This window comes from Ceratotherium simum, chromosome 2 (assembly GCF_057802395.1).
Source record: "Ceratotherium simum simum isolate JZ-2026a chromosome 2, ASM5780239v1, whole genome shotgun sequence".
Lineage (NCBI taxonomy): Eukaryota > Metazoa > Chordata > Mammalia > Perissodactyla > Rhinocerotidae > Ceratotherium > Ceratotherium simum.
In genome coordinates, this window is record NC_141901.1 from 39,070,062 (window position 1) to 39,092,084 (window position 22,023).

Sequence of the window (22,023 nt, forward strand, 5' to 3'; positions counted from 1 at the left end):
GGAGCTTCCATACCCATTCACAGTGCACCACTCTCCTCAAATCTCCACATGTTCAACAATCTGAAAGCTTTGTGAACCCTATCCTTTTAGGTTTTTATGGAGGCTTCATTACAAAGGCATGATTGATTAAATTGATAATTGATGATTGATTCAACCTCCAGAAATAAGGGGGGTGGGACTGAAAATTCCAACCCTCTAATCACATGGTTGGCTCCAGTGGAAACCAGCTCTGTTCCTTAGGTGCATTCTAAATTCACCTCACTAACATAACAAAAGTCACCTTTATCTCTCTCATCACAGGAAATTCTAAGGTTTTTAAGAGCTCTGTGCCAGAAATGGAGAGGAAGACCAAATATATATTTCTAGTATAAATGACAACATCATGGTATCACATAAAGATGAAGGGGTCAATTCACAAAGAAGAGATAACAATCCTAAATGTGTATGCCCCTAACAACAGAGCTTCAAAACATGTGAAGCAAAACCTGATAGAACTAAAAGGAGAAAGAGAAAAATACACTCTTATAGTCAGATCCTGTTATACTCCTCTCCCAGAGGTAGAAGTAGTAGATAGAAAATCAGCAAGAATGTAGAAAAAGTGAACATCACCATCAACCAACTTGACTTAACTGACATTTTAGAACATTCCACCAAACAACAGCAGGCTATGCATTTTTTTCAAAACACATAGAAAATTCATCAAGGAATGTCCTATCCTGGAGCATGAAACAAACCTTGACAAATTTAAAAGATTTGAAAAATATAAAGTATACTGTCTGACCATAATGGAAATTAGAAAATTAGACTAGAAATTAATAATAGAAAGAGAACAGAGATATCTCCAAACCATTAGAAATTATACAAGACACTTGTAAATATTGTGGGTCAAAGAGGAATTTTCCAAGGAAATTAGAAAATAGTTGAACTGAATGAAAATGAAAATGCAAAATATCAAAATTTATGAGATGAAGCTAAAGTAGTGCTTATGGAAAAATTGTAGGATTAAAGACTTACGTTAAAAAAGAAGAACTATACAACAAATAATTTAAGCTCTCATCTTCTGAAACGTGAAAATTAAAAGCACCCACAGCAAGCAGTAGGAAGGAAATAATAAAGATCAGAGCAGACACCAATGAAACTTATAAATCTGAAAAAGAGTATATTCCCAAAAACCACAGTTAAGTCAGTCTTAATAGGGAAAAACTGAATGCGCTTTCCTTGGTATTGGAAATAAGAAAATACATCCAATTTCAGCATTTCTATTCAACATTGTACTGGAAAGTCCTAGCCAGTGATTTATGGCAAGAAAAAGAAATAAAAGGTACACAAATTGGCAGGGGAAACCTATCATTATTTGTAGGCAACATGCTTGTTTATGTAGAAAACCCTTTAGATCTAATGATTGAGTTTAGCAAGATTACAGGAAAAAAACCCAACAAAAAAAATTGTTGTACTTCCATACACATATGAAAGACATGAACACCAGGTTAAAAAGTCTGGATTCCAGGTTGTGGAGGGTGTTTTGAGGTTCTTGAAGGAGTGTGCAGAGATGAAGATTAATCTATTCAAGCTCTGCAAAGTGAATTAGAGGGTGGGGTAGGGCACTGATGGCACAGATCCCCGTTAGGATCTGTAGGTATTATCTTGTGTGCTCACCTTCAGGTGAGTACACCTGGAGTACACCTTACTATTTGGTCTAAAATGAAAATATGAATCATTTTTTAATTCAAGTTGGGCACTTCTCCCACAGATTGTTTAGAGAGTAGTTAATAATACTATTACCACCTGCTGTAGTTAGGGAGTTCTGATTCAATTTTCTTACCAAAAAGTGCTAGAAACAATTAAAGTTTCACTATTTCATTTTTCCCTCTTGTAATCATGAAAATAAAATAAAATAATTGCATGTGAGGGGCTCAGCGTGGGACCTGACATGTTGTAAGTTCATGATCAACCACCGTAGGGGGTGGAGGGACAGAAGGAGTCAAGGAAAAGGTCCAGATTTCTGGAATGGACCCTTGACTGAGAATGGGAACATAGAAATAGGTTGGAAATGAAGACAATGAATGAAGCATTGGACATGTTGAGTGTGAGCTCCCAGTGGAGATACCTGTGGAGTTCAATGCAGGGTCTGACGTTAAGCAGATGGTGTGGGGTGTGGATATAGACTCGGACATTAGCAATATGTGAATGATAATTGGAGCCCACAGAGTAGATGTCCTAGTGAGAGAATGAAAAATGAGATGAAAAGTGGGCTATGACAGAACCCTTGGGGCCGGCCCGGTGGCATAGTGGTTAAGTTCACAAACTCCACTTCGGCTGCCCAGGGTATGCCGGTTCGAATCCTGGGCACAGACTGATGCATTGCTTGTCAAGCCATGCTGTGGTGGCATCCCGTATACAAAATAGAGGAAGATGGGCACAGATGTTAGCTCAGACCAATCTTCCACAGCAAAAGGAGGAGGATTGCCAACAGATGTTAGCTCAGAGTCAGTCCTCTTTATCACCAAAAAACAAACAAACAAACAAACCCTTGGAAACACCAACATTTGAGGGAAGAAAGGATATAGAAGAAGAGGAGCCAGCAAAAGAGCCTGAAGAGGATGGCAGATGGGAAAGGGGAGAGTGTGACATCAACAAAACCGAAGAAAGAGAGTATTTTAAGAAGGAGAGAGAGGTCAATAATGTCACCTGCTGGAGAGGTCACCTGATGATTTTCTGAGTGCTAGGAGAGGAAGGGGGGGAGGGAGTGTCTTGGAGAAAGTGTAGAATTGTGACTGCGATGTGGCAGAGGGAGAAATAGGACAATAGTTGGGGTTGGGAGGTTAATGGAGATGTTAAGAGGAGAGAGTACTGAGAACATTTAAGGGCTGCAGGAAATGAGTGTGCAGAGATGGATCAGTAGAACATACCAAAGAAAAAGGAAATATATTAGAAAGCCAGGTTTCCAGAAAGGTGGGTGGAGAAGGGACTTTAAGTGCAAGGAAGGTACTAACTTTAGACACTGGGAGCTCAATGTCTTCCATGGGGACAGGAGAGAAAGTTAGGACAGACATAAATAAATGTAGGTCAATTAAAAGTTTGGTGGTAAGAGGTAGAAATCATCCCTTTCCACTGTCTACTTTTCCCTGAGAAATAGGAGGCCTTGCCATTTGACAAGAATGATAAGGTAGGATGGTGTTTTAGTCTGCTCATCTTCCATAACAAAATAATATAGATAGTGGCTTAACCAACAGAAATTATTTTCTCACACTTCTGGAGGCTGGAAGTCGCAAATCACGGTGCCAGCATGGTTGAGTTCTGGTGAAAGATCACTACCTGGCTTACAAATGGTCACCTTACCCCTGTGTCCTCGCTTGGCAGAGAGAGAGAGAGAGAGAGAGAGAGAGAGAGAGAGAGAGAGAAATCTGTCTCATGACAGTAATCTCACCAAGAAGGCCCAACCCTCGTGGACCTCTAAACCTAAAATCCTGGCAAAGTCCCCACCTCCAAATACCATCACATTGGCAGTGAGAGCTTCAATATATGAATCTGGAGGGGACACAATTGGGTTCATAGCCAATGGATGTCTTTGAATGTGAGAGGCAGTCAGCAGAATGATGAAAAAATGTGGGCTTTGGAGCCAAACTACCTCTATTTGAATCCTGGTTCTGACACTTCCCAGCTATACAGACTTGAACAAATACTTAGTCGTTCCATGTCTCAGTTTTCTAATCTGGAACATGGGGTTAATGACACCTATCTCACTGAGTATTTATGAGGATCAGATAATTTAAACAATTATTTAGAATTATTTAAAGCTTTAGAATGACTATAACAATGTATGTCACATAGCAAGAACTCAATGAGTGCTAGATATTATAAATTTATATTATTTATATAAACATATAAGCTATTGTAAATTTGTATTATTTATATTTAAATGGCTGGTCATGCACATGAATGATTACTGAGTGATGTTAAACACTGTTTGAGGCTAGAAATTGTGAATTTATAATGGTGTTTTCTGGGAGGCTAGTGATTTTGTCAGGCAGCGTGAGTGTTGTGCAGAGATGGAGGACAGTTAGACTGATCCAAGGTCTATAACTTACTAAGTAAGTGAGACTGAGTGACAGTGGGAAAAGTGCATTTAGGAGACTGACCAGAGTGTTTATCAGTTGACCCAACGAATTTTAACAGGGTAGTGAAGAAATTGTGGTGGATATGGCATGCAGGAACTCAGTGGGATTCCTGTACTGCAGGAGCAGGAGGGCTAACACATATTTACCAGGCTCTCTTGCAACTAGGGTTCTGGATGTGATGTGAGTGTTATTTCAGAGGTGGGCTTGGAGGATGGAAGTGAGACAGAAGCCACTCCTTTGCTATTTCTGCTGTTTCTGTGTTAAGGCCAGTCATAGAGTCACTGGGTTTTCTGCAGCACCATATCCATGGGTATTGGGAGATAAATTGTTAGATACTGAATTTTACTAACGTGTATCTAGCAGGTTAGGCATGGTTCTGTAGCCATCAGTGCTGGTGGTGGCTTCTTGATTGTGTCACAGGTGAGGCCTTCTGTTGCTTACAGCCAAGCATCCTGGATACACACTTGAGTACTGCTGCCATGCTGAGTGAGTGCAGGAATTTGGCTGAAGAAAATATTTGATCCTGTCTTTGGTGAGAGGTGATCAGGAGGATAGTTGATATATGACTGTGCTGTGGCAGTTAGTGTGTAGTATAGCCAGATATATCCTCAAAGGAGTGGGGAATGAACAAGTTGTGGAGGAGTTGTGACCTGGCTCCAAGAGGGAGAAGCAAAGAAGGCTTGATCACCTCTCTCTCCTGAGGTATATGGGTGTGATAAAGTGATCATCCTCTTCTTGAGAGGTTCAGGGGAGTCCAGAGGGAGATCATGATCTGCAAGGGGAGAGGCAGGTTTCAGTTAAGGGAAACCACTTATTACATAATTGCAGGCATCATTTTACTCTTGTGAATGATAAGTTTTTTTTCTTCAATTACATTTCTATTCAGTTAAAACTGACTATTAACTTTGATCTTAAATCAGCCTATTTAATTGAATTCTGTATAAATATTCTATATGATATAATAGTATTAATATTTATAATCAGTTTGTATTAATACAAACTAGACATTTATTAATTAATATGTAAATTGTAATCCCCAGGACAACCAGTTAGAAAATAGTGAAAAAATATATAGTAAAAGAAATGACAAGAAAATAAAATGGCACAATAGAAAAAAACTGTTTAACACAAAGAAGATAGCAGCAGAAGAGAAACAAAAAATACATAAGACATATAGACAATTAACAGAAAAATGCAAATGTAAATCTTGCAAATGGCAGAGGTAAATGTTATGTTATCAGTAAATATACTCCATGTAAACAGATTAATAGTTCTACTTAAAAGATAGAGATAGACAGAATAAATAAAATAAAAAACATGATCCATTTGTATGCTGCCAACCATGGACATGTTTTAGATTCAAAGATAAAAATAGGCTGGGGGGCTGGCCCCGTGGCCCAGCAGTTAAGTGCGCACACTCCACTACTGGTGGCCTGGGTTCGGATCCTGGACGTGCACCGACACACCGCTTATCTGGCCACGCTGAGGCGGTGTCCCACATACAACAACTAGAAGGATGTGCAACTATGACATACAACTATCTACTGGGGCTTTGGGGAGAAAAAGGGGGGGAAAAAAGGAGGAGGATTTGCAATAGATGTTAGCTGAGGTCTGGTTTTCCTCAGCAAAAAGAGGAGCATTGGCATGGATGTTAGCTCAGGGCTGATCTTCCTCACAAAAAAAAAAAAAAAGGCTGAAAACAAAAAGATGGGAAAAGAAGTGCTGTGCAAACAATAACTAAAAGAGCTGGAGGAGATGTATTAATTTCAGACAAAATAGACTTTAGGAAAAAAATTATTACTGGAAACAAAGAAGTATATTTTATAATGACAATAATCAAGAAGATATAACAAATGTAAACCTATATGAACGTACAAAGACAGACCCAAAATACAGGAGGCAAAAAATAACAGAATAGAAGGTACATAAACACAACTCAACAATAATAGCTGGAGACTTCAATACTGCAATTTTTGTAATGGATATAAAATCTAGGGAGAAGATCATGAAGGCAATAGAGCAAATAAGACAAACAGTAGACAGCCACATGCAAAAGAATGAAACTAGACCACTATATTACACTATATGCAAAAAATAACTCACAATGGATTAAAGACTTGAATTTCAAACCTGTAGCCATTAAACTCCTGGAAGAGCACATAGGCAGTATTCTTTTTGATATTGTTCTTAGCAATATCTTTTTGAATATGTCTCCTCAGGCAAGGAAAACAAAAACAAAAATAAACATATGTGACTACATCAAACTAAAAAGCTTCTGCACAGCAAGGGAAACCATCAGCAAAACAAAAAGACAACCTATGAATTGGGAAAAGATATTTGCAAATCATACATCCAATAAGGGGTTAATATCCAAACTATATAAAGAACTCATACAACTCAGCAACAAAATACCAAACACTTGGATTAGAAAATGGACAGAGGATCTGCATAGACATTTTTCCAAACATACAGATGGCCAATAAGCAAATGAAAAGATGTTCAACATCACTATTATTAGAGAAATGCGAATCAAAACCACAATAAGGGGGCAGCCCAATGGTGTAGTGGTTAAGTTTGTGCACTCTGCTTCAGCAGCCTGGAGTTCTCATGTTTGGATCCCGAGTATGGACCTACACATTGCTCATTAAGCCATGCTGTGGTGGCATCCCATATACAAAATTGAGGAAGATTGGCACAGACGTTAGCTCAGGGACAATCTTCCTCACCAAAAAACAAAAACAGAAACAAAACAAAACAAAAAACCACAATAAGATATCACCTAATGCCTGTCAGAATGACTATTACTAAAAAGACAAGAAATAACAAGTGTTGGAAATGAGGTGGAGAAAAGGGAACCCTCATACACTGCTGGTGGGAATGTAAATTGGTGCAGCCACTATGGAAAACAGTGTAAAAAATTAAGAATAGAACTACTATATGATCCAGGTATGCCACTTCTGGGGATTTATTCAAAGAATACAAAAACACAAATTTGAAAAGCTATATACACCCCCATGTTCATTGCAACATTATTTATCATAGCCAAGACATGGAAACCACCTAAGTACCCACTGATGGACGAATGGATTAAAATGGGTATATATATATATCTATATGCAATGGAATACTACTCTGCCATAAAAAGCTGAAATCTTGCCATTTGAAACATGGATGGACTGTGAGGGTATTATGCTATGTGAAATAACTCGGAGAAAGACAGATAATGTATGATTACTCTTACATGTGGAAAATAAAAAAACAATAATAACAACAAACAAACTAACACATAGATACAGAGAACAGACTGGTAGTGACTAAGGGGGAAAGGGAGTAGGGAAGGGTGAAACGGATAAAGGGGACATTTGTACAGCAACAGATGGAAACTAGACTTTTGGTGGTGAACACGACGTAATGTATACCAAATAAAATTATAATGGTGTACATCTGAAATCTGTATAATGTTATAAACCAAAGTTAGCTCAATAAAACAAAAAGAAAAACAATTAGAACTAACAAATATCTATTGACACTCCATACTCCATTTATTGAACTGCTTACTATTTACCAGTTTATACAGTCTTTTCAAGTTTGCATGGAAGATTTTTCAGAAAACAAAATAAACGTAAAAAGATTGAAATTATTCAAAGTATGTTCTCCAACCTCAATAAAATGAAATTAGAAATCCACAACAGGAAATTTGGCAAACTCATAAATACATGGAGATTAAATAACACACTCTTCAACAACCCAAGAAGAAATCGCAAGGGAATTAGAATCTACTTTGAGATGGAAAAAACTGGAAACACAATATGACCAAACTTATGGGATATACTGAAAGCAGTATTTAAAGGAAAATTTATAGCTATAAAAACCTATATTAAATGAGAAGAAAGATCTTAAATCAATAACCTAAAATTCCAACTTAAGAAACTAGAAAAGGAAGAGCAAACCAAAATCCAAACAAGCAGAAGGTAGAAAATAAGATTAAATATTCAATTGAATAAGTATACCACATTTTGATTATCCGTTTATCAGTTGATAAACGTTTCAGTTATTTGCACCTTTTGACTATTATAAACAAAGCCAAGTTTTTGTGTGAACATGTTTTCAATTTTCTTGGAGTATAACTAGGAGTAGAATGCTGAGTCATATGGCAGCTGTGTGGTGAGCATTTTGCGGGACTGATAAACTGTTTTCCAAATTGGCTGCACTATTTTACATTTCCACCAGCAAGGAGTGCAGGTTCCAATGTCTCCACATCCTTGTCAACACTTGTTATTGTCCAAGTTTTTGATTGAAAATTACAAATATCATTAAACTTCTATTTACGCATACACATCATGTTCTCATGTTCACCACCAAAATAATAATTACAATCCATCACCACACACATGTGCCTAATTATTGTACACCTGAAATTTATACCATTTTATAAACCAATGTTACTGCAATAAACAAACAAACAAAAAGACAAAACTACTAATAGACTGTATCTAGTGGGTATGAAATGTTACCTCAAAGTAGTTTTGATTTGTATTCCTCTAATGACTAATGATGTGGAATATGTTTCCCTGTGTTTATTGGCCATTTGTATATCTTCCTTGGAGAAGTGTCTATTTGAATCCTCTAACAATTTTAGAAAATAGGGTTATTTGTCTTTTTCTTGTTTAGGTGTTAGAGTCCTTTATGTAATCTGGATCTCTTGTTAATGCTTTGGGGTGGATTCTGACCCCTAGCAACCCTGTGTACAGCAGAGTGGAACCCTGCCTGATCTTTTTGTGCCATCCTCTCATCTTCCAGCACCATATCAGACAATATTCATTGCTATTCCTATGGGTTTTTATGGCCAATATTTTTGGAAGCGGGTGGCCAGGTCCTTCTTCCTACTATATCTTGTTCTGGAAGTTCCTCTGAAACTTGCCCACCATGGATGACCCTACTGGTATTTGAAATACCGGTGGCATAGTGTTCAGCATCACAGCAATATACAACCACCACAGTATGACAACTGACTGATAGGTGTTGTGGTTCCCTGATCAGGAAACAAACCAGAGCCCAGATGGTGAGAGTGCCAAATCTTAATCACTAGACTGCCAGGACTGGCTATGTATTCTGGATACTAGACCCTTATCAGATATATGACTTGCAAATATTTTGTACCATTCTCTAGATTGTATTCCTCTTTTTTGGTAGTGTCCTTTGAAGCACAAAACATTTTATTTTTATTGAAGTCCAACTTATCTATTCTTAATTTGGTTGCTTGTACATTAGCTGTCATATCTAAGAAACTATTGCCTAATCCAACATAATGAATATTTTCAACTATGTTTCTTTAAAGAGTTTTATAATTTTAGCTCATATACTTAAGTCTTTGATTAACTTTGAGTTAATTTTTGTATATGGTCTAAGGTAAGGATGCCACTTCATTCTTTTACACGTGGATATCCAGTTTTCCCAGCAACATTTGTTGGAAATACTGTTCTTTCCCCCATTGACTTGTCTTGGCACCTTGCTGAAAATCAATTGACTATTGATGTGTGGGTTTATTTCTGTTCTTTCAATTTTATTCCAATGATTTATCCCTGTGTCAATGCTACATTGTCTTGATTACTTTAGCTTTGTAGTAAATTTTGAAACCATGAAGTGTGAGCCTTTCAACTTTATTCCTCTCTTTCAAGATTGTTTTGGTTATTCTGGGTCTTCTTTATTTCCATATAAATTTTAGCATTATTTTGTCAATTTCTGCCCAAAAAATCCACATGAAATTTTGATGGGGATTACACTGAATATGTAGTTCAATTTGGGGAGTATCACCAATTTAGCAATATTAAATCACTAATTCATGAACATGGTATATCTTTCCGTTTATTTTGTTGCTCTTTAATTTCTATCAACAATGTTTTGTAGTTTTCACTACACTAATCTTGTATTTTGTTTGTTAAGTCTATTGCTAAGTATTGTTTTGTTTTTGATTCTATTGTAATAGTGTTGTTTTCTTAATTCATTTTTTTTTGTGTGTGTGAGGAAGATTAGCCCTGCGTTAACATCTGTTGTCAATCCTTCTCTTTTTGCTGAAGAAGATTGGCCCTGGGCTAACATCCGTGCCCATCTTCCTCTACTTTGCATGTGGGACGCCTGCCACAGCATGACTTGATAAACGGTGCGTAGGTCCTGCCCAGGATCTGAACCTGTGAACTTTGGGCTCCCAAAGCAGAGCATGCAATGCAGATTTAACCACTATGTCACCAGGCCTGCCCTTTCATTCATTTTTGGATTTTTTATTGCTAGCATATACAAATATAACTAATTTTGCATATTTATCTTGTGTCCTAAAACCTTATTGAACTTGTTTATTAGGTCTAATGGTTTCTTGTGGATTGCCTTGAATGTTCTACATATAAAATCACGAAATTTTCAAATAGAGATGGTTTTAAATCTTCCTTTCTAATATGTGTATATTTTATTATTTTTCTTAGTTAATTGTTCTGCCTAGTAACTATAGTATAATGTTGAATACAAGTGATGAGATCAGATACTCTTGTTTTTCTTTTTAATCTTAGGGAGAAGGCTTTCGGTTTTTCACCATTAAATAAGATGTTAGCTGTGGATTATTCACAAATACTTTCTATCACGTTGAAGAAGTTTTCCTTGCTTTCTACTTGTTGAGTGTTTTTTGTCATGAGAGGGTGTTGGATTTTGTCAAATACTTTTTTTCTCTACCTAGGTAATCGTATGTTTTTTTTCCCCCTTTAATCTATTAATTTCTCATATTAAATTGCTCTATTTTTATGTTGAACCCACCTTGCATACCTGGGATGAATCCCACTTGGTCATGTTGTATAATCCTTTATTTTTTTTGTGAGAATGGTAAGCCCTGAGCTAACATCTGATGCCAATCCTCCTCTTTGTTTCCGCAGAAGATTGGTCCTGAGCTACGATCTGTGCCCATCTTCTTCTACTTTATATGAAATCATGAAATTTGATGCCTCCAGCTTTGTTCTTCTTTCTCAAGATTGCTTTGGCTATTTGGAGTCTTTTGTGATTCCATAAAAATTTTAGGATTTTTTTTCCTATTTCTGTGAGAAATATGATTGAAATTGTGATAGATATTCTGTTGAATATATAGATGGCTTTAGGTAGTATGGACATTTTAACAATATTCTAATCCATGAGCATGGAATATCTTTCCATTCATTTATGTCTTCTTCAATTTCTCTCATCAATGTCTTATGTTTTTCAGTGTACAGGTCTTTCACCTCCTTAGCAAACTTATCCCTAGGTATTTTATTCTTTTCGACGCAATTGTAAGTTGGATTGTTTTCTGAGTTTCTCTTTCTGATAGTTTGTTATTAGCGTATAGAAACACAAATGTTTTTTGTATGTTGTTTTTGTATCCTCCAGCTTTACTGAATTCGTTTATTAGTTCTAACAATTTTGTGGTGGAGTCTTTAGTATTTTCTACATATAGTATCATACCATCTGCAAATAGTGACAATTTTACTTCTTCCTTTCTGATTTGAATGCCTTTTAATTTCTTTTTCTTGCCTAATTGCTGTGGCTAGGGCTTCTAATACTATGTTGAGTAAAAGTAGCAAATATGGGCATCCTTGTCTTCCTCCTGATCTTAAATGAAAAGTTTTCAGCTTTTACCTATTGAGTATGATGTTAGCTGTGGGCTTCTTATACATGGCTTGTATTATGTTGAGGTATGTTCCCTCTATACCCACATTGTTGAAAGTTTTATTTGTAAATAGATGTTTTATTTTGTCAAATGCTTTTAATGCATCTTTTGAGATGATCATATGATTTTTATCCTTCATTTTGTTAATATGGTGTATCACACTGGTTGATTTTTGGATGTTGAGCCATCCTTGCATCCATTCAAATCTCACTTTATCAAGTGGTATGATCTATTCAGTATATTGCTGAATTCGATTTGGTGATATTTTATTGAAGATTTTTGAATCTATGTTCATGAGCAATATTGGGCTATAATTTTTTTTTTCTGTAATGGCTTATCTGGTTTTGGTATCAGGGCAATGCTGGCCTTGGAATTGTTCTCTCCTTTTCTGTTTTTTTGGAAGAATTTGAGAAGGATTGGTATTAATTCTTCTCTAAATGCTTCATAGAATTCCATGGTGAAGGGTGAGTCTGGTCCTGGGCTTTGGTTTCTTGGGGGGGTTTGGATTACTCATTCAATCAACTTACTAGTAATTGGTCTGTTCAGATTTTCTATTTCAGCCTGATTCAGTCTAGGTAGGTTTTATGTTTCTAGGAATTTATCCATTCCTTCCAGGCTGTCCAATATTTTGGTGCATAATTGTTGCTAGTAGTCTCTTATGATCCTTTGTATATCTGTGGTATCAGTTGTATAATCTGCTGTTTTATTTCTGATTTTACTTATTTGAGTCCTTTCCCATTTTTTTTCTTAGTGAGTCTAGCTAACACTATCTCTATTTCACTTATCTTTTAAAAACCTGGTCTCAGTTTCATTTATCTTTTTTAATGTCTTTTAGTCTCTATTTCATTTATTTCCACTCTGATCTTTGTTATTTCCTTCTTTCTGCTAACTTTGGACTTCATTTGTTTTTCTTGTTCTAGTTCCTTTAGGTGTAAACTTAGGTTATTTATTTGAGATTTTTATTTTTTCTTAATGTAAGCATTTATCACTATGAAATTCCCTCTTAGATGCTTTTGCTGCATCTCATAAGTTTTGGTATGTTGTATTTCCATTTTCATTTATGTCAAGGTATTTTTTGATTTCTCTTTTGATTTCTTCTTCCATCTATTGGTTGTTTAGTAGCATGTTGTTTAGTCTACACATATTTGTGAATTTTCCAGTTTTCTTTTCGTAATTGATTTCTAGCTTCATAGCATTGATGTCAGCAAAGACATTTGATATGATTTCAATCCTCTTAAATTTATTAAGACTTGTTTTGTGACCTAACATATGATCTATTCTGGAGAATGTTCCATGTGTACTTGAGAAGAATGCTTATTCTGTTGCTGTTGGATGGGATGTTCTGTATATGTCTGTTAAGTCCATGTAGTCTAACGTGTCATTTAAGACCAATGTTTCCTTATTTAATTTCTGTATGGATGATCTATCCATTGATGAAAGTGGGGTATTAAAGTCCCTTACTATCATCATATTGCTGTCTGATTCTCCCTTTAGGTCTGTTAATATTTGCTTTATATATTTAGGTGCTCCTATGTTGGGTGCATAAATATTTACAAATGTTCTATCCTCTCATTGGATAGATCCCTTTATCATTGTATAATGACCTTCTTAGTCTCTTATTACATTCTTTATCTTACAGTCTATTTTGTCTGATACAAGTATAGTTAACTCAGTCTTCTTTTAGTTTCCACTTTCGTGGAGTGTCTTTTTATATCCCTTCAGTTTCACTCTGTGTGTGTCCTTACCTCTGAAATGAGTCTCTTGTATGCAGCATATAGATGGGTCTAGTTTTTTTAATCCATTCTGCCACTCTGTGTTGTTTGATTGGAGAATTAATCCATTTACTTTTAAAGTCATTACTGATAGGTATGAACTTATTGCAATTTTGTTAATTATTTTCTAGCTGTTTTGTAAGTTCTTTTTGCCTTTCTTCTTCTCTTGCTCTCTTCTTTGGTGACTTGATGATTTTCTGTAGTGATATGCTTAGATTCATTTACCTTTTGTGTACCCATGATAAGTTTTTGCTTTGAGTTACCATGAGGCTTGCATAAAACAACTTATATTTATAACAGTCTATTTTAAGTTGATGACAACTTAAGTTGGAATGTTCTAAAGCTCTATAGTTTACTGTACCCATACATTTTATGTTTTTGTTTTGTTTTGTTTTGTTTTGTGTGTGTGTGTGTGTGTAAGGAAGATTAGCCCTGAGATAATATCTTTTGCCAACCTCCTCCATTTGCTGAGGAAGAATGGCCCTGGGAAAACATCCATTCCCATCTTCCTCTAGTTTATACAGGATGCCACCACAGCATGGCTTAACAAGTGATGCATCAGTCTACACCTGGGATCTGAACCTGCAAACACCAGGCCACCAAAGCAGAGTGTGCAAACTTAACCCCTATGCCACTGCGTTGGCCCCCACACATTTTATGTTTTTGATATGACAGTTTACTTCTTTTATCTTGTGTATTCATTAACAAATTACTATAATTATAGTTATTTTTACTCCTTTTGTCTTTAATCTTTATGTTAGCTTTATAAGTGATCAACCCACCACCTTTACAACATTCCATTATTCTAAACTTTACTATATATTTACCTTTACCAGTGAGGTTTATGCTTTCCTATGCTTTCCTGTTACTAAAGACTGCCCTTTCATTTCAGCTTAAAGAAGTTCCTTTAACATTTCTTGAAGGCCAGTCTAGAGGCAATGATCTCCTTTAGCTTTTGCTTTTCTGGAAAACTCTTTATTCTCCTTCAATTCTGAATGACACCTTTTCTGGGTAGAGTATTCTTGGGTAGCAGATTTTCCTTTCATCACTTTGAATATATCATGTTACTCCCTTCTGGCCTGAAAAGTATCTGCTGAAAAATATACTGATAGTTTTGGGGTTAGCTTGTACATAACAAGTTCTTTTCCTCTTGCTGCTTTGAAGATTCTTTCTTGTCTTTAAGTTTTGATACTTTATCTATAATGTGTCTTGGTGTGTGTCTCTTTGGTTTCATCATTTTTGGCACTCTCTGGGCTTCCTGGATCTGGCTGTCTGTTTCTCTCCCCAGGTAAGGTAAGTTTTTAGCCATTATTTCTTCAAATAAGTTTTATGCCCCCTTCTCTCTCTCTTCTCCTTTTGGGATCTCTATCCTGTGAATGTTGGTCCACTTGAAATTGTCTCCTATGTCCCTCAAGCTATCTTCACTCTTTTATTCTTTTTCTTGTTGCTGCTCTGACAGGGTGAGTTCCATCGCCCTGTCTTTGAGTCCACTGATCCTTTTTTTCTGCCTCACCTAGTCTGATATCAATCCCTTCTATTGTATTTTTCTGTTTAGTTACTATGTTCTTCGTCTTCATGACTTCTATTTGGTACTTTATTATATCTTCTATCACTTTGTTCATCTATTTTTCCCCTAAGCTCAGTGAGTATCTTTATGACTGTTATTTTGAACTGTTTATACGTTAAATCACTCATCTCCATTTCATTAAGTTCTTTATCTGAAATTTCGTCTTGTTCTTCCATTTGGAACACATTCCTTTCTTTCTTCATTTTTCTTGACTCTCTGTGTTGGTTTCTTTGCATTAGATAAAATAGCCACTTCTCTCAGTCTTAAAGGAGTGGCCTGGAGTCAGAGATGAAATTTATCATTCAACCCTGCCATAGCTCTTGGTTGTCTCTCAAACCTTTGTGATTGCCCAAGCAGCCTACTCTATTTTTAGTGGCTCCCAATAGTTGAGTGTGTGCCAAGTCCTGTCAGTGTCCCAAAGGGGAAGATCTTAGTCAAGACCTAGATTCAGGCTGACTGAAATCCCAACTTTCAGGCAACAGCTTTTAAAGAATGCAAATATACCTCTTTCTGGAGAAGACTGGGAGATGGGCGTTTCTGTCTGCTCCAGCTGCACTGAACCCTGGAGTGATAGCCTGTTAAGAACTACTTCTTTCTTTACTACCGTACTGTTGAACATCTGAACACAAGTTCCACTGGCCACATAGCCAGGCTATTAATGAATGTATCCTGTGGGCCGCAGACACAAAAGACAGGGTGCCAGACGTGTACACAAGCTCCCGTCTTGGAGACACTGACAACCTGGAGTGGGGCAGAGAGGGAGCATAGAGATAGAACCCAGCCATCTCCCTGGTCTCTGGAGAGGATTGCAGTCAACTCGCAGATGTGTGTTTAATTAGAAGACTGCCCCTCAGGCCACAGCTATGAAGATAAGCTAATAGGTCTCCTTCACAGAAATACTGGGGGTGCATTTCAATCTGTTGTCTCTGTGCTGTGCTCTGGGGTGGACAGCAGGTTGATAACTGTTTTCCCACTTTCAGTAGTCCTGTGGAACACATAAGCACAAGGCCCACTGTCCACCAGAGCCAGGTGATCAAAAGGTATTCACTTCATGGCAGATGCAAAAATCAGGGTACTGGATGACTGCATAAGTTACCCCCCATGAGATACTGGAGACCTGGAGTGCGGCAGACGGATAGTGCAAAGATGGCACCATCCAGCCTCCATCCCTGGAGAGCACCGTAGTAAACCTCTAGAGGTGTGCTAAACCTGAAATCTGCCCCTCTGGATAAAGCTCCAAGAATAGCAAATATGCCTCTTTTACAGAAAGACTGGTGTGTCTTTCAATGTGTTATCTTTGTGCTGTGCCCTGCGGTTGGCAGTAGGCCAAGAACTGTCTCTCTCTTTGTTACAGTCCTATGAGACCCATGAATGCAAGCCCTACTTGCCACCAGAGCCAGGCAATCAAGGGGTATACCCTGGGCAGCAGCCACAAAACAAGGGCAGTATATGCAAAAACTGGGAACAGATGCGTGTACAAGCTCCTCTCTGGGAGAATTCAGAGCTCCTGAGCACGGTAAAGGGGAGTGCAAAAATAACACCTGGCCTCTAAGCTCTGCGAGATTACTGTTGTTCTTTAGATGTGTGTTTAATTAGAAGCCTGCCCTTCAGTCTGCAGCTATGAAGATAAGCTAATAGGCTGCTTTCTCAGAAAGACTGGAGGCCTCAGTCTATTTCCTCTCTACTGTGCCCTGAACATGGTAGATGGTTAAGAACTCTTTCTAGATTTGTTACAGGCCTGTGGTACCTACAAGAGTAAGTCTCACTGGCCACCAGAGCCAGGTGATCTAGAGGTGTCCACTGGGTGGCAGCTACAAACACTGGGGTGCCAGATGAGGCTACAAGCTCCTTTCTGGACGATACTGGCAAGCATGTGTGAGGCAGAGGGAGAGCATAAAGATGACACCTGCTGGCCTCTGTCTTTGAAGAGTATTTCATAGCCTCTAGATACGTGTTCAATTAGATTCCTGCCTCTCAGGCCAATGTTTTAAGATAAGCAAATAAGCCTCTTTCATAGAAAGTCTGGGCACTTTTCAGTCAGATGCCTTTGTGCTGGGCCTTGGGGGATGTGAGTCCTTGTGCACAGGCCCTTTAGGAACTGTTTCTCAGTTTACTAAAGCCTTGTAGGTCACACAGACACAAGCCCTGTTAGCTTTTAAAGTTATATATTTTGGCACTTATTTGTCAGTTTCATCTCTTAAATGCTGGGATGCCAAAGGTGTGGTTCAAACTCTTCATTCCTCAGGGAGAAGCTCGGGTTTTGAGCTCCCTCCTGATTGTGGATTGCCATGCCAGGGGTGGGGTTTATGGTGAGATTGTGGTTTATCTTCTACCCACTTCTATGTGGGTTTTTTCTTCTCCCCTCATGTGTAGGACCCACTCAGTTAGTTGTTTTTTTTTTTTTTCCAGAGGAAATTATTTGCATGTAGAGGTAGATTTGGTGTGTCCATGGGAGGATATGACTTCAGGATCCTCTCACATTGCTGTCTTGAATCAGATCTCTCTTTATCTTTTGATAATCTGATTCTGATCCACCTAGATGTGGATCTCTTTAAGTTTAACCTACTTGGACTTTATTGAGCTTCTTAATTATAGTTTAGAGGGTTTTTTAAAAATAAAATTTGGGAAATTTACTGCCAGCATTTCTTCATTTTTTCTGCTCCTTTCTCTTTCTCCTCTATTCCTGAAATCCATTGGGTATTTGGTGTTATGCTTGGTGATGTCCAATAGGTCTCTGAATATCTTTTTACTGTTCTTCATTACTTTTTCTTTCTATTCCTCAGACTGGATAATATAAATTTACATATCTTCAAGTTCACTCACTATTTTTCTGTCTGCTTATATCTGCTGTTGAGCTCTTCCAGTGAATTTTTCACTTCAGTTATTGTATTCTTTTTTTTTCCCCTGAGGAAGATTCACCCTGAGCTAACATCTGTCACCAATCTTCCTCTTTTTACTTGAGGATGATTCTTCCTAAGCTAACACCTGCTGTCCATCTTCCTCTATTTTGTACATGGGTCACTGCCATACAGCACGGCCACTGACAAGTAATGTAGCTCCGTGCCTGAGAAGCAAACCCGGGCTGCCAAAGCAGAGCACACCAAACTTAACCACTAGGCCACTAAGGCTGGCCCCAGTTATTGTATTCTTCAACTCCAGAATTTCTACCTGTTTTTTTGTTACCCCTTTCTGTATCTTTATTGATATTCTTTATTTGATACATTGATCTTATACTTGTCTTTAGTTCTTCATACCTGATTTCCTTTAGTTCTCTGAATATATTCAAAAAAGCTGATTTAAAGTCTTTGTCAAATAAGTCCAATGATTGTGCTTCTCCAGGGATATTGTTTTCTTCCCGCTGTTGAATGTATCATGTATTCTTTTTTCTTTGCATACCTTATAATTTCTTTTTTGAAAACTGCCCATTTCAAATAGTACAATGTGGCAACTCTGAAAATCAGATTCTTTCCCTTTCCAGGGCTCCTTGTTGTAGCTGTATATTGTAGTTTTTCTTGTTTGTTTAGTTCCATTTCTGAACTAATTCTGCTCATTTACATTCTTCATTGTGTGTGGCTACTAATGTTTCTGCTCATTTAGCCTAGTAGTCAGCTAATGTTGTGCAGAGATTTCTTTAAATGCCTGGACCCAATAAGTCTCCCAGTCTTTCCTGAGTGAAGGTTTCTGTATACATATTGGTCTTGTCTTCCACACTCATCCAGGCATTTGACAACTGTGCCATTAGACTTCAATTCCTGCTGGGACAGAGCCCCAGTGTTAGCTATAGGTGGATATGAAGGCCTTTTTGGAATTTTCTGAGCATGCACACAGCCATATGCATGTGCTTAGATGTCTAAATTCCAAGAACATGTCAGAGCTTTTCAAAGCCTCTATGGATATCTTACTCCCCAGCTTTCCCTTATCAAGTTTCTTTAGTCTATTTGCATCAACTCTTATCCACTACCTCAGTTAGCCCTGAAGTTAAACAATTGCCTGTAATTGCTTTTGTCAAATTCTGCTGGGTAAAGGGCTGTTCACAGTGGGAGAGCTTCAAGTTAAGTCAAATACAGACTCTGTTGTAAGTGGGGTCTTCAGGGATACCACCAGACATGTCAATTCATAATAATTTACTGGGAATGAGGCTTTGAAATGGCTCTCTCTGTTGGCTTCAAGGCTACTTGTGTCTGCGAAAAATACAGGCATTTATTTTTCAAGTGTACAGCACTGCTAAAGAGCAGAGAAGTGACTAGGGAAAGTCAAAGCACAGCAAAGCTCCCTGTTCTTATTGAGGTTAAGCCATTTTTCTTGAATAAATGCTCCTCAGTTTACTGCAAGCCATTAGTTAATTTACAGTATTCTGAAAAAGTTTTCTATAAAGTACACCAGTTTTCTCACTGCTTTTATGAAGGAGAGAATTTTTGAAGGTCTTTACTTTGAAATTTTCACCCTTCACCTTTTAACATACATCGTAAATTATTGTTTTCTAATTATGTCTAAAGTTTTTCAACATTTACATAGTTCTCCCTGAGTGACCCACTGAAACCAAACATTATCCCATTATGACTTTCTAAAGTTTTAGTTCTATTTATTTTTAATAAAAATATTAATCATATATATATTTTTTTTACCAGCAAATAGATGGATTATAGAGAAAGAGAAAAGAAGAAAAGATGGATAGCGATGACCGGTCTGCACCTGCTGCTGTCTCTTCCTCTCTCCAGTTCAGCTCTGGGGCTGCCCTGCTGCTGTGCTGCAAACCATTCTTGGCTGGGCTGGTGGCTCTTCTCTTTCACCCGGGAAGGGTGGTCAGAGAAAAGACCAAAATTCAGATCCTCTCCTCCAAACTTTCCTTTATGTGAACACCTAGCCCTCCTCCCGGGGGTACAGTTTCCCCTCACATCATAAAACAGCCAATCTCTCTCTTCCCAGGGTCTTTCACAGTCGTGACTTGAATTTCTGAGAATCTACACTCCCCTTTTCCTCCCAGGCTTATCAGTGGCTGGGGCGATGTTGTCAGCTTGTGAGCACTTCACCGTTTATTTAAAATATGACCTTGGGGGGCTGGCCTGGTGGCATAATGGTTAAGTTCACATGCTCTGCTTCGGCGGCCTGGGGTTTGCAAGTTCAGATCCTGGTCACGGACCTCTACATTGCTCATCAGGCCAGGCTGTGGCGGTGTCCCACATACAATAAAGGGGAAGATTGGCACAGATATGAGCTCAGGGACAATCTTCCCTAAGGAAAAAGAGGATTGGCAATAGATGTTAGTTCAGGGCCAATGTTCCTCACCAAAAAGAAAATTAAAAAAATAAAAATAAAATGTTTAAAAAAATAAAATTAAGTAAAATAAAAAAAAATATGACCTTGGATATGTTATTTAATCTCTTTGGGCTTTCAGGATGCTACTTCATTAGTGCATACAATGCTTAGATAATATGGTGTTTTGAGGATTTAATTAAACATATATTGTGGATTAGTTGAAAGAACACATGTGAAGCCTCTGGCGTAGAGTAGATATTCAATAAATGTGTTCTTCACATAACCTTCTCTCAACTGGGGTGTCCTGTCCTCTGGAATTGAAATAAAATAGACGTGATCACCCACCAAGTCCCTTGGAGGTCCAGAGAATTCCCTATAATTTCTGTGACTTCCTAGGAACTTACATTCCCCTGGTCATCTTTCAGATCTCTTGTTCTCCCTGTTGCTCAGCTCACTGAACTCTACATTTTTCTACAATCTGGCTCTTCCTGACACACACTTTATGCTGCTGTAGATCCAGGTGTGCCTTCCTTTAATTCCAAAAACACTCCTGCCATCAGGTAGTTGTGTGTAATAGACTCGTACCATAGGTTCTGCAGGTGGCATGTGTGCTTGTGTGTGTGTTACGCCTTGGCACAGGATGGCCGGGATATAGAAATAAGGTTACATATCTGGATTTTTAAAAAGTCCCTGGCATTTTCCCAGCATGTAACGTCTACTGTCTGACTCTCTGCAGTGTCCCTGGCCTGCACCCACATTGCTGGTTCCCTCTTTCTAGGCTCCTCCTCCCCATTCCCCTTAAGCAATGAGGTTTTATAACTAAACAGTTCTCACAGGAAGAGTGCTCTCTCAAGAGATGTAGGGATGTAGAGGTGGGGACACATGAGACTTGCTCCCCATCACCCTGAGAGTGACCAGTGGATGAGCTGCTCGGATTTTGACTCCATACAAGAAGGTTCTGAGCATAGGACTCATGGAGTGACTTTGAAGTAATTCCCCCGTTACTAGGTGGGGTTGGGGGAATCCAGCCAGTATTGAATATTCTGTTGTCTGGGATGCTGCAGAGCAGTCTAGGGGACACAGAGACTGGATTCAGGTGACTTGCTTGAGGCCTAATAGTAGGATTGGACAGCAGCTGTGATGTTGGGGATTTTCCCGAGTTCGTTGTTAAGAGTCCAGACCTTGACCCTTGATTTGCTGTGTGACATTTCACAGGTTGTACAACCCCTTAGGACTCGGGTTTCACATCCATAAAATGGGTTTACTACACAGTTCTCTGACTGCTTTGAGTGCCTGGTCATGGGGCCAGTCCTGCAGATCCAGCCTTGGGATGTTCTATCTGGGCAACTGTGGGGGAAGCCTCAGTGGAGAGGATAAGGAGGCACTGCCCAGGGCTTAGGAAGATAGTGTGCCCCCAGGTTATGAAAGGCAAGAGTTATCAGATGTTGCAGAGCATCCAGTCTGGGAAGAAGAGTCCAAGGCCTGACCCTCAGTAGGTGGCAGTGAGTCTGAGGCAGCTGAGGTGTGGCCAGGAGGAGAGTGTATGTCTCTATCCTCTGTTATGGCAGGAGCAGGGCTGGCAGAAGCTTAGAGGGAAATGCTTGGTTGTGATGCAGCTAAGAGCCTATC